General features: G+C 40.5%; 1 long non-coding RNA gene across 2 annotated transcripts in view; it reads right to left on the bottom strand.

Moving 5' to 3' along the window:
* Window positions 1-13,703, bottom strand: part of LOC115460450 — a 53,818-nt gene that overhangs the window by 22,853 nt on the left and 17,262 nt on the right. The window contains exon 3 of one of the 2 annotated variants that reach the window (XR_003940499.1): window positions 12,037-12,203. The exons of the other annotated variant lie outside the window; for it this stretch is intronic. This is a non-coding gene — a long non-coding RNA (uncharacterized LOC115460450). The remainder of the gene's footprint in view (window positions 1-12,036; window positions 12,204-13,703) is intronic. 2 annotated transcript variants of the gene reach the window in all.

The raw sequence follows: 13,703 nt of genomic DNA on the forward strand, positions 1-13,703 counted from the left end.
ACAGTAGGTTTTTTGTGGGCTCACCATACCATATAAGGGGGTAATGATGAGTGGTGTACCTGGGATCTTTTGTGTAAAGTCCACTGCAGTGCGTCCCCTAGGCTGCCCCACTGATCTGCTGGGATGTCTGTGTGGCCAGTCTACTAAAAATCCCGGCCCCCAGACATCCTAATGGCTTATTTTTTCCAAAACATTTTTTTCCAAAAATGGTACCAAAAGATAGTTGCACTGAGACAAAACCATCTAGAAAACAATGATATTCGAAATAAAAAGATGTTTTCTGGTTCGAAAATCGCTATATTTGCCACTTGATTTTTGGATGTTTTAAAATGTCCTAAATTGGACTTTAATCGAAAATACCTTTCCACTTCTTGTAAATTGCTCAAGTTGTCTGTCTTGTATTAGGCTGCTTTGGGCTGGAATTCTCTGCCTTCCTCACTTAGATTAAATACATGTTTTATTAGAGCTCTAGGAATTAACATTAGATATGCAATGTTAATTCCTAGAGTAAGCTCTAGTTATCTTATTGTTACCCACCTTGAAGTTTGCAGGTATATGAAGGATAGAAGATTCAATTGCATGTAAATAATGAAATGAGATCCACAATATATTGGAAAATCATGCATTCTGTTTAGATTATTGGTTACCAGTGGTGTGCTACTGGGACTGGACCTCAGGCTAATTTTATTCAACATTTTCTAAAGCCAATATTAGAGAAGGGCTATTTTTGCAGATATCATCAGAATCTGCCAGAAAGTAGACATTGGCTAAAGTGGGAAAGTTATAATGAATTATTCAGGTATGTCACTGTTATCTGAACTCTTCTCCTCCACTGCCAATTCCAACTCCATTTATTCCATCTTGCTGCATCATATGCCAGGACTAGACTTACTGAGCATGTAAATCATGCTCTCCCCTATTCAAAACCAGGCTAAAAGTTCACCTTTTTGAGGCTGCTTTTAACTGAATTGATACTTTTGTGTTGTATGGACTAATATGTCTTTTTTTTTTTGAATATGTACTTTATAATTGTAACCTGACAAGAATGTTCAGATTGAGCAGAAATCTTTAAATAAATAAATAAGCAACCTCTTAACCCCTTTACCCATAATAAATCAAACTCCATAATTTCATATTTGTCCTGATTTGTTTTTGGAAAGACTGTAAGCTCTGTCTAGCAAGGACTTTCTTCAGTGCTTGGGTACAGCTCTGGGTACTTCTAGGTACTGCTATAGAAATGCTAAATAGCAGTAGTAGTAGTAGCAGTCTAGAGTTTGGTAGCTAATATCTAACGCTTGGCTGCTCTGCGCATGCTCGACCGGCTGACTGTTTACCGATGGAATAGAGAAATAGAGAATGTAAGTGAGCTACAACAAGCAGCTCATTTGCATTCTTTTTCCTTGATGCATGCCTGTTCCTTACCGATTCGCTAAGGGAATCGGTAAGGGAAGGGCTTTAATGATTTTTTTAGTGCATCTCCCCCTAAGTGCTTTGAAAATGAGCCCTATTATATGCATGTACTTGTAAATTATTGAAAAGACTGAGTACAATAAGCTAATGGCAGCAATGTGGACAGTTTGATAAATTGTCCCATAACATCTTAACTACAATGTACATTTTAGGGCCCTATTTAATATGCTGCGCTGTAGGCACGCTAACATTTTTAGCACGCGCTAGCATTAATGTGCGCTAAAAATGCTAGGGTTCCTTAGTAAACAGGGCCCTTACTTTCCTGTTTTCTTGGTAATGGCATGCCATTTCCTATGCTTTGCTTCTTCTTACACTAGTAATACACTGAAAGTCACAAATAGATTTAATTAATAATATAGCCATTTTCTGTACTTTTTAAATATAGTGTTACCTCACAACAGCCTTCAAATTAAATATTTTCTCTACAGGATTAAAAAGAAAAGTTCCTCTAAGAATAAGCACTTTACAGCTTGAATTACTGGATGTGTTTCTAAAGAACAGGTAAGCTAGTAAAAGGCTTGAGAAATATCACTTTTTTCTGGGCAGGAGCTCAGGGTAAGCAGGGAAGTGACTAGGATTCAACATCCTGGACCACAGACTAACTAATTAGATTTCTGTGAAAGTTTAATAGACAATGAATTTGAATGGGTAGCTAGCAACATTCTGTAATGATTCCACATATCGCTATGGCAACCTAAAATGTTTATCATTAAGCTCCTGACACCATAGCTGTAGCAGTTATGTGACTTTTCATGATATTTGCTCAGTTTAAGTATGCATCAGCACATACATTTATGGTCTAACAGGAAATAGAAAGCAGGCAAAGTTCTATTTATTTATTTAACACATTTATACCCCACATTTTCCCACTAGTTGCAGGCTCAATGTGGCTTACACAATAACATAGGTAGGCTACAATTCAGTATATCATTAAACAACGTCATAGTAAAAAAATTAATCATAAACCTCTATGGCAACAAAGATAATAAAAGATAATGGAAAAGCATTAGGGTCCATAAATTTTGCTGAACAGAAAAGAAAGAAACTAAGTAACGTCTGGATGGTACGCCTTCTTGAACAGGGTGGTCTTCAATAATTTCCTCAAGTTCAGATGATTATGAGTTGATTTTAAGAGTTTAGGCAATGCATTCCATAGCTGAGTTCCTATGAAGGAGAAGCTTGATGCATAGGTAGATTTGTATTTGAGGCCATTGCAATCTGGATAATGTCAAATTAAATAGGATCGGGAAAGACTGGAACTATTTCTGGGTGGTAGATCTATAAGATTTAACATGTATCCAGGAACTTCACCATAAATGATCCTATGAATCAAGGAGCAAATTTTAAAGTCAATTCTTACACCATTTGATCTCGGTATCATGATATCATCTATAGAATCATACTGTTTGACCTATATACTCCAATTTTTGGCATGATTACGACAGAACTATGATTTTCATAAGTGTAAAGTTTAAAGCTGCAATAGGGTTTTACACTCTGATTAGAAGAATGCTTCAATGAAATTTCTGTGTAAATTATAGTTAAGCCTGTTTTCAGGGCTGGACTCTAATCTGCAATACTGTAAAGGGGGTCATGACTTGTGTCCCAAAACGTAACAAAGACTTAAAAAGCTGACAAGTACACAGAAAGAACATTAAGGTGGCAATTCTCTACCTGGGTTCTCCATTTAGATGCCCTAGTGCTATGCGGTGAGAGACTATTCTATGATGGCATCTCGGCTCCCAGAATCCATAAAGAGTACTAGCTTAATTCGATATCAGTGCATCTTACATTTATACCCCTGCAATTACACAAGCCATTGACTTGGCAGAACTATAGTTGCAGGAATGAATGTACCTGACTGTAGGGTCCTTCTACTAAGACGTGCCGAAAAATGGCCTGCGCTGTTGTAGGCGCGTGTTTTGGAAGCGCGCAGATCCATTTTTCAGCACACCTGCAAAAATGGTCTTGAGGGGGTAGAAAATGGATGTGCGGCAAAATTTAAACCAGCGCGCATCCATTTTCAGCCTGAGACCTTACCGCCACCCACTGACTTAGCAGTAAGGTCTCACGCGTTAACCAGGCAGTAATTTTCAGCACACATACACTGCCAATTACCGCTGGGTAAGCGCCACATGGTAAAAAATTTCTACGGTGCGCTTTGGATGTGCATCAAAAATGGAATTACTGCCCAGGGCTTGCGGTAGCCTGGCAGTAGGTAGTTCCAATTTGACGTGCACAGGCTTCTACACACTTTAGTAAAAGGGCCCCTATATGCAGTATGTAAAGTGCATAAGAGGGTCCCAACCATGTGTATGCTTCCCTTGCACTTCTGCCACTCATGGATGCTGTTATGGAATAACACTTAGAGGCACATTTTCAAAGCACTTAGCCTTCCAAAGTTCCATAGGTTTCTATGGAACTTTGGAAGGCTAAGTGCTTTGAAAATATGCCTACTAGTCACCCTGCTGTCACTTTCGTGGGTAAATGTACACTTTTGTGCATCAACGACACAGGTGGCCCACAATAATGGCAAGCAAGTGTATGTGAAAAGAAAAGCACGTTATATTTAATGGAAGGAAAAAGCCTCAAGGAGCTCCTGACCAACAGGTCTAAAGAGCTACAGTCGATCAAAATGACCTGTACTTTGGTCAATAAGATCTGTTCCTCATCATCGGCTAAAAAAACCTTCCTATATCCATCCATGTTCAACTTCAAAAAAAAAATCCACTTATGTTCTCTTGGAAGTAGCAATCTTTGGATATCGCCCCCCTCTCTTTCAATGGATGCACAAGCTGTAATATCACACATTGCAAATCTTCAAAAGAATGGCAACACGAGATGCAATGCGTCACCAAGGTAAATTGGTTTTACCGGTCTGGATGGCATTCTGATGCTCAACCAGACGAACTTGCAATGTCCTAGATGTCTGTCCAACACAAATCTTCTTACAGGTACATTGCAAGCAGTAAATCACCGCTTTAGATTTACAGGAGGTGAACTGTCTCAAGTAATATTTCTTGCTTGTGACTGGATTCGTGCACTCTGAGGTTTCCATCATGACACAACATACTGTACATTCACCACACTCCATATGCTGACAAATCCTTCCCAGACTAAAGGTGTCCTCATTAGATAACGCTGGAAGGACCAAGGGGCAGAAAAGCTCCTTTAAAATTTCTACCTCTACTGTAGGCAAATCTCAGTGAGCAGTCCCTGAAGGTAGAAATAGATTGCAATAGTGACCACTGTTTGCCTACAGAGCGGACCACCTGCGGGGAACTTCTAGTGTATCTCATCATATATATTAAAGTTCTTTCTTCCTCCTTGGTAGGTCCTCTAGGTGTTAACAGCAAATCACGGTTATTAAACTTCGCCCTACAGAGTGCCTGTTGTACCACTGAGGTAGGGTAACCTCTAGCAACCAGTCTGTCAAAAAGTGATTTGGATTGATGACGAAATTCTCTGTCTGTAGAACAAATCCTCCGATAGCTCAAAAATTGAGAGAAGGGGAGGCTATTTTTAAACGAGGGCGGATGGCAACTCTGATAATTTAAAAATGTGTTATCAGTATCCTTATGGAAAATGGTAGTAGAGAATCCATCAGTGGTCTTCTTGACCAAAACATCCATAAAAGATCTCTCAAGATCATGAACATGCATTACAAACTGAATCCTGGGATGACAACTATTCAAAAAAAATGCAAAACCTGATGTAAAAGATCCAAACTCTCGTCCCATAAAAGAAAAATGTCATCAATGACCACACCCAAAGGTGCACATTTTCAAACAACTATCCTCCATGTACATACTTTTCTTCAAAGTCATTCATAAACAGGTTGGCCACTGAGGGAGCCATCGTTGCTCCCATGGCTATGCCAGATACTTGTTGGTAAATCTTCCTTTCAAATTGAAAAAAATTCCTGTTCATAGCTAAACTAGCTAAGCTCTTTAGACCTGTTGGTCAGGAGCTCCTTGAGGTTTTTTTCTTCCATTAAATATAACATGCTTTTCTTTTCACATACACTTGCTTGCCATTATTGTGGGCCACCTGTGTTGTTGGTGTTTAAGATTTTGGACTTGACTCCCCATCCCTCACTTTTGTGCATCTACATATTCAAGTGGCACATACATGTGGACTCCTTGTTATAGAATTGCTCCTCATGAGAACAGAAGCACAAAATGTAGTGTTTTTATTCTTAATATTTGTACTGTGTTAACAAATATTGAGTGTATTTAATCTTAACACCAGCTGAGATTTCTTATCTGCAGGTGTTTAAACACAAAATACCTCTATTCAGTTCAAATCCTGAATTGTGTAAACTGCTTATTAGTTTAAGATAACCCATGGGCTGTTTTCCTCAGGTTGATTTGAGTATTTGGCTGTGTTCCTTGGAGATATACTGCTGTGCCTAATTTGCTTTTCACTCCTGAATTTGTAGAACTGTCAGTTCAAACAATAAAGTAAACTAAAGGCCTGATATTTAAATGCACTTTTCTGGGAAGCAGCACCTGCCATCTGCATAAATGCCACTGACCAGGACCAGCCACTGATTTTCACCAGCAATATGCAGATACCACCACGGCAAATCTTTACAGACTGCTCCAGCACTATCTGGATACTGTGGGAACAGTCTGGGATGAGCTGGAAATATTCAGATAGTGCTGGTATCTGGAAAAATCTTTCGCTGTCCTAATTTATCCAGATATGGGCGTTGATTACCGCTGCTATCTGAATATTCTCTCAATCTGCCCCAGCACTATTTGGATAGTGCTGGGATAGTCTGTAATGATGTGCAGCAACATAATTTGGATAATGCTGCTGAAAATCAGTGTATGGTCCTGGATACAGCTATTGGCAGAATACCCAGATATTCAGGGTTGATATCAGGGTAGCATCTGTCACTGAATACCCGGATACATTTTTAAATACAAACTACAGTGTTTAGATATTAACCTATAAGTTTTTAAGGGGATCCTCTTTAATGTCCCTATCAAACTCTACAACAGATTTGAAAGTGAGAGTTTCAAAGCCTCCCATATACCACATAAAGCTTTAAAAACATGAAAACATTTATAGGCAAGGTCTAAGAAAAACTTGATGCCATGTTTCTAGAGTAATTTAATGCTAATTTGAATATAAGGGGATAATTTGATGCATTCTGTTATCTTTAAAAAGTTCTCATATTCCTTTTATAGAACATACTGGGCCCTAACTACCACAGACTTTTGCAACTGATACTAAAGTAGGGTTACAGAACTTCCAACCAATTCTTTTTTGTCAAATACAGCCAATTCTTTATTATCAAATGCAGACAAAATTAAGTAAACACATTCTTATGATGTTAGCAACATACAAAATTGATAGTAGGAACACACAATGTAACCCAGTGAGGCTTTCGAAAGAAGGAGATGAATAATTTAAGTGGAAAAAAATGCTTCACACTCAAAATAATCCGTTTATGGTATACTTAATCTTACCGCAAAAAGTAATTGGAATAATTTGAGTTTACACAAAGATTAATATTTTGGTCCTCTCCCTTTTTCAGTTTTTATCATTTCCTGTTCTCTTTCTTCTTTGGGACTTGCAGTTATGTGTCATTATTAATCAACTACACCAAACTGGGCCAATGGTGTGAACATGCACTGAACACTTTTTCTTTTCTAACACCTAGATTTAAAGCAGCTCATTAACTGATATTTGTTCACAGTTAAATCACTGTGGCATTAAATTGGTGTATGAATGACAATAGTGGTGCTAATCAAACATCTTCTCTCCATCACAGTAGGGGCATTAATTCAAACTGTTTCCTTATCTTAGACTACCTAGTCTAATTTAAAATCTGTAATCAGGCAGTGACCTTGGTAAAAGAAGTCACTTAAGATATGCTTCCATTACCTGACAACATGACATTCATTACTCTACTAGCTGAATTAACTCTTGTTTCTACTCAAAGCAATTTTAGAAGCCTAGTCCTTGAGGATTTGGAATACTCATCTGTGAATTCTGCTATTCTGGGTTAACTCTAGATGAATTTCCTTACCATATTAATGTACAACAGATAACAGAAGAGACCAAATAGATAATAGTTGTCATAGGAAAGGATGTAACAGTTAGGAAAAACTTGCCCCATCTACATCTTCTGACATTTGGAGCTGAAGCAGTGAATTTGCAAGTTGATCTTCCTCAAGCACAGATTTCTTGGTCTGTCTGCCTTTGTGGTGTCTCCCTTCTCAACTGGAACAATCTAGTGGAGTTGGGTAAGGGAGATGGCACTTCCAAAAACACGAGTCAAAACGTTTTCAAAAACACAGTGTTTATTTTAATGTATACACCTTGAAGACTCGACATGGAACTGTGTTTCGGAGCTGGAAGCCTGCCTCAGGAGTCTAAAATTATATATACAATAACAACACAATCATAAATGACATTAAAATAAAATCCAATGAATTAAACAAAGTTCAAAGAACCTCAAAAAAGGGATTAATTACATATATAAGTACATAATATATATATTTCCTGTAAGGCCAAAAGACAATCTATGGAGTATGAAAAGTATACAGAGGACAAAACACCAACATGCTTTAATTTAGATAGCACATTAATAAATTGCATGAACTGAAATATATATTTCCATGTCAAGTCTTCACAGTGTACACACTGAAATAAACACTTTGTTTCTGAAGATCTTTTGACTCATTCAACCTACTCCATTAGACTGTTCCTGCTACGTTGGTAGGGGCTGGTGTTCCTCCATCCCCTGTAGTTGACTCCTCTCTTCTCAATTGCAAGTGTTATTACCCAGAACAATAGCAAGACTGGCAGAAGTAACATGACTCTATAAGTCATCTCTGGCCACATCCACAAAGACTGCTGTCTCTCCTATTTTATTTGGAATGGAAACATAAATCATAGGGTACAAAAAGAGGAACACAGTACAAGACTTTCCCCACATTGCCTATACTCCCTGTGCTGCTTCCAAAGGATCATAGTATTACTGTTCAAATCAGGATATTCATGAAGAGGGATCTGGAAGTGATCATATAGTCTGGTTGGCTTGTGCTGAGAGAGGTGGCATACCTGACAGACTTGAGCTCAGCGAAGGACACCATACCATGTGTTTACAATTTCAAAAAGTAAAAAGTCTAGGGGACTCAATAACTTACTAAGGAGTACATTTAAAATAAGTCAGAGAAAATATTTTTCTATTCAATGGATAATTAAGCTCAGGAATGTGTTGTTAGAGGGTAAAGCAGTTATTGTAGGTAGGTTTAAAAAAGTTTGGACAAAATTCTAGAGGTAAAGCCCACAAACCATTAAGGTAGATTTGCAGAAAGTCATGGTTTATCCCAGGGGGAAAGTGTGTGTGTGGGGGTGGGGTGGGGGGAACAGCATATAATCTACCAGGTACTTGTCCTATTTCCAGAAGTTTCCAATTCAGGTCACACTCAGCTTGCTCGGACCTTTGGTGTGACCCAAAACAGCAAATCTCGTGTAGGTGTTCAAACACCCCCATATATAGATTAAGAGGCAATTCTTTTAATGCCTTGGACTTCTGGCTCACCAGTTTAAATCTGGCTCAGATTAAAAGAAACTGAGACCTGGTGGAAGGAGGATAACCAGTGGGACACTGTCATACCGGGGTACAAATTATATCGTAGTGATAGGGTGAATCGGATTGGTGGAGGGGTAGCATTGTATATTAACGAGAGCCTTGAATCAAATAGATTGAAAATTCTGCAGGAAGCAAAACACTCCTTGGAATCACTGTGGATTGAAATTCCATGTGCAAAGGGGAAAAGGATAGTGATAGGAGTGTACTACCGTCCGCCTGGCCAGGACGAACAGACGGATGCGGAAATGTTAAAGGAAATCAGGGACGCAAACAAACTGGGCAACACAATAATAATGGGGGATTTCAATTACCCGCATATAGACTGGGGTAATGTAACATCTGTACACGCAAGGGACATAAGATTTCTTGATGAAATCAAGGACAGCTTCATGGAACAGCTAGTTCAGGAGCCGACAAGAGAAGGAAAAATACTAGACTTAGTCCTTAGTGGTGCTCATGATCTAGTGCAGGGGGTAACGATACGAGGGCCGCTTGATAACAGTGATCATAATATGATCGGTTTTGATATTGGCATTGAAGGAAGTGAAACTAGGAAATCAAGTACGCTAGCGTTTAACTATAGAAAGGGTGATTACGACAAAATGAGAAAAATGGTGAAAAAAAGACTGAAAGGAGCAGCTCGCAGAGTAAAAAACTTGCATCAGGCGTGGATGCTGTTTAAAAACACCATCCTGGAGGTTCAGGACAAATATATTCCACGTATTAGAAAAAAGGGAAAAAAGACTAAACGTCAGCCGGCGTGGCTAAACAGTAAGATAAAGGAAATCATTAGAGCCAAAAAACAATCCTTCAGAAAGTGGAGAAGAGAACCAACTGAAAGTAACAGGATAGATCATAAGGAATGCCAAGCCAAATGCAAAGCGGAGATAAGGAGGGCAAAAAAAGGACTTTGAGAAGAAATTAGCGTTGGAAGCAAAAATACATAGTAAAAACTTTTTTAGATACATTAAAAGCAGGAAACCGGCCAAAGAGTCGGTTGGGCCGCTGGACGAAAATGGTGTTAAAGGGGCGATCAAGGAGGACAAAGCCGTAGCGGAGAAATTAAATGAATTCTTTGCTTCGGTCTTCACCGAGGAGGATTTGGGGGGGACACCGGTGCCGGAAAGAATATTTGAAGCGGGGGAGTCGGAGAAACTAAACAAATTCTCTGTAACCTTGGAGGATGTAATGGGTCAGTTCAGCAAGCTGAAGAGTAGTAAATCACCGGGACCTGATGGTATTCATCCCAGAGTATTAATAGAACTAAAAAATGAACTTGCGGAGCTACTGTTAGAAATATGCAATCTGTCCCTAAAATCGAGTGTAGTACCGGAAGACTGGAGGGTAGCCAATGTTACTCCGATTTTAAGAAGGGTTCCAGAGGAGATCCGGGAAATTATAGACCGGTGAGTCTGACGTCGGTGCCGGGCAAGATGGTGGAGGCTATTATTAAGAATAAAATTGCAGAGCATATACAAAAACATGGACTGATGAGACAAAGTCAGCACGGATTTAGTGAAGGGAAGTCTTGCCTCACCAATCTAATGCATTTTTTTGAGGGGGTAAGCAAACATGTGGACAATGGGGAGCCGGTTGATATTGTATATCTGGATTTTCAGAAGGCGTTTGACAAAGTGCCGCACGAAAGACTCCTGAAGAAATTGCAGAGTCATGGAATCGGAGGTAGGGTATTATTATGGATTAAGAACTGGTTGAAAGATAGGAAGCAGAGAGTAGGATTGCGTGGCCAGTATTCTCAGTGGAGGAGGGTAGTTAGTGGGGTCCCGCAGGGGTCTCTGCTGGGTCCGTTGCTTTTTAATGTATTTATAAATGACCTAGAGATGGGAATAACTAGTGAGGTAATTAAATTCGCAGATGACACAAAATTATTCAGGGTCGTCAAGTCGCAGGAGGAATGTGAACGATTACAGGAGGACCTTGCGAGACTGGGAGAATGGGCGTGCAAGTGGCAGATGAAGTTCAATGTTGACAAGTGCAAAGTGATGCATGTGGGTAAGAGGAACCCGAATTATAGCTACGTCTTGCAAGGTTCCGCATTAGGAGTTACGGATCAAGAAAGGGATCTGGGTGTCGTCGTCGATGATACGCTGAAACCTTCTGCTCAGTGTGCTGCTGCGGCTAGGAAAGCGAATAGAATGTTGGGTGTTATTAAGAAGGGTATGGAGTCCAGGTGTGCGGATGTTATAATGCCGTTGTATCGCTCCATGGTGCGACCGCACCTGGAGTATTGTGTTCAGTACTGGTCTCCGTATCTCAAAAAAGATATAGTAGAATTGGAAAAGGTACAGCGAAGGGCGACGAAAATGATAGTGGGGATGGGACGACTTTCCTATGAAGAGAGGCTGAGAAGGCTAGGGCTTTTCAGCTTGGAGAAGAGACGGCTGAGGGGAGATATGATAGAAGTGTATAAAATAATGAGTGGAATGGATCGGGTGGATGTGAAGCGACTGTTCACGCTATCCAAAAATACTAGGACTAGAGGGCATGAGTTGAAGCTACAGTGTGGTAAATTTAAAACGAATCGGAGAAAATTTTTCTTCACCCAACGTGTAATTAGACTCTGGAATTCATTGCCGGAGAACGTGGTACGGGCGGTTAGCTTGACGGAGTTTAAAAAGGGGTTAGATAGATTCCTAAAGGACAAGTCCATAGACCGCTATTAAATGGACTGGAAAAATTCCTCATTTTTAGGTATAACTTGTCTGGAATGTTTTTACGTTTGGGGAGCGTGCCAGGTGCCCTTGACCTGGATTGGCCACTGTCGGTGACAGGATGCTGGGCTAGATGGACCTTTGGTCTTTCCCAGTATGGCACTACTTATGTACTTATGGAAATCACTTCCATCCAAAAGCCAATCAAGAACTGTCCACAACACAAAAACATCTTTCAAATGTAAGCACTTTGCCAGTAATTTCAGCAGAAAGGCTTACCCTTGTACCCTTTTGAGATGGTTACATCAGAAGTACAATGGCAGGACACTCTGACAAAATGTGTACTGTAGCTGCTTTATTCCTGGGAAATTCTGTACAACTGTGCATTGTAGAAATAGTGCTGAATTCCTCTCCTGTGCAGCATTCAGCACCTGCTGCACAAAATTCTGCATTGGAACAAGAAGTGGTGGTAGATCACAAAGAAAACCTTAGCACTGCTGAAATACAAGACTGCTGAAGCAGCAGTAGCTCTCTCTTCCCAATCCTTTTACTGGTTCCCCCATCCCCTTACCAGTCATATAGCAAGAGAAGGAGAAAGAATGTCCACACCTCTCTGCTGCCCTAAGCTTAATTGGTGATTTGAACTATACAGGCCAACATAAAGACATGCAGTTCAAATCAGACATTGGGCCCAACAGAATAGTAAGATGTAGCTTGATATATAGTCATTTTCCTTCTCTTGTAATGTGATTAGTTTTAGGGAGACACAAAGGGGCTCATTTTCAAAGAAACCTATGGAACTTTGGAAGGCTAAGTGCTTTGAAAATATGCCTCAAAGGGGACTGGGATGCAGAGTGAGAGTGAGGGGGAGTTGGGAGTGGGTGCCTAGGGGAAAGAAAGGAAATGTGGTCTTATTAAAGGGTGAGGAGAAAGAGAGAACTGGAGAACAGAAAGAAATCAGGGGTCTTTTTTATTTTAAAGGGGGGGGGGGGGTAGAGAGCAAGCTGAAGGGTGTCAACCCTGAACAGTGAAGCACAGAAAGCCAGGGGTTGAATCTGCAGGGGTAGCTATCAGACCTGGGTCGAGGTGAAGCCAGATCTCATGATGGAGGAATTCTACATTAAAAAATGTGTAAATAAAGGACTGCTTTCATGCGCCTATTTTCGAAAATCAAATACATGATGATTGACATTATAAAACACTAGCATAGGTGCAAAAGAATGCACACACATGTAGGTGCGATCGTGTATACCAGTTCTTTGGCTGGGGTAAATGTTAGCATGTACTTCATACATATGCACAAATTAAGGAAGTTTAAAATCTATGTGCCTAAATGTGGAATCTGCCCATGCTCCGCTCAAACTCCACCCCCTGCATGCCCTTGGTGAAAGCACGTGCCATGAAACTTGCATGTATACTTTCACAAAGCGAATGCTACATACCTGTAGAAGGTATTCTCCGAGGACAGCAGGCTGATTGTTCTCACTGATGGGTTGACGTCCTCGGCAGCCCCCTCCATCGGAAAGTTTACTAGCAAAGGCCTTTGCTAGTCCTCGCGCGCGCATGCGCGGCCGTCTTCCCGCCCGAAACCGGCTCGAGCCGGCCAGTCCAGTATGTAGCAAGACAATACACTTCAAGGGAAGACTCAACTCCAAAGGGGAGGCGGGCGGGTTTGTGAGAACAATCAGCCTGCTGTCCTCGGAGAATACCTTCTACAGGTATGTAGCATTCGCTTTCTCCGAGGACAAGCAGGCTGCTTGTTCTCACTGATGGGGTATCCCTAGCCCCCAGGCTCACTCAAAACAACAACCATGGTCAATTGGGCCTCGCAACGGCGAGGACATAACTGAGATTGACCTAAAAAATTTACCAACTAACTGAGAGTGCAGCCTGGAACAGAACAAACAGGGCCCTCGGGGGGTGGAGTTGGATCCTAAAGCCCAAAC

Source organism: Microcaecilia unicolor, chromosome 1 (assembly GCF_901765095.1).
Source record: "Microcaecilia unicolor chromosome 1, aMicUni1.1, whole genome shotgun sequence".
In the NCBI taxonomy this organism is placed as follows: domain Eukaryota; kingdom Metazoa; phylum Chordata; class Amphibia; order Gymnophiona; family Siphonopidae; genus Microcaecilia; species Microcaecilia unicolor.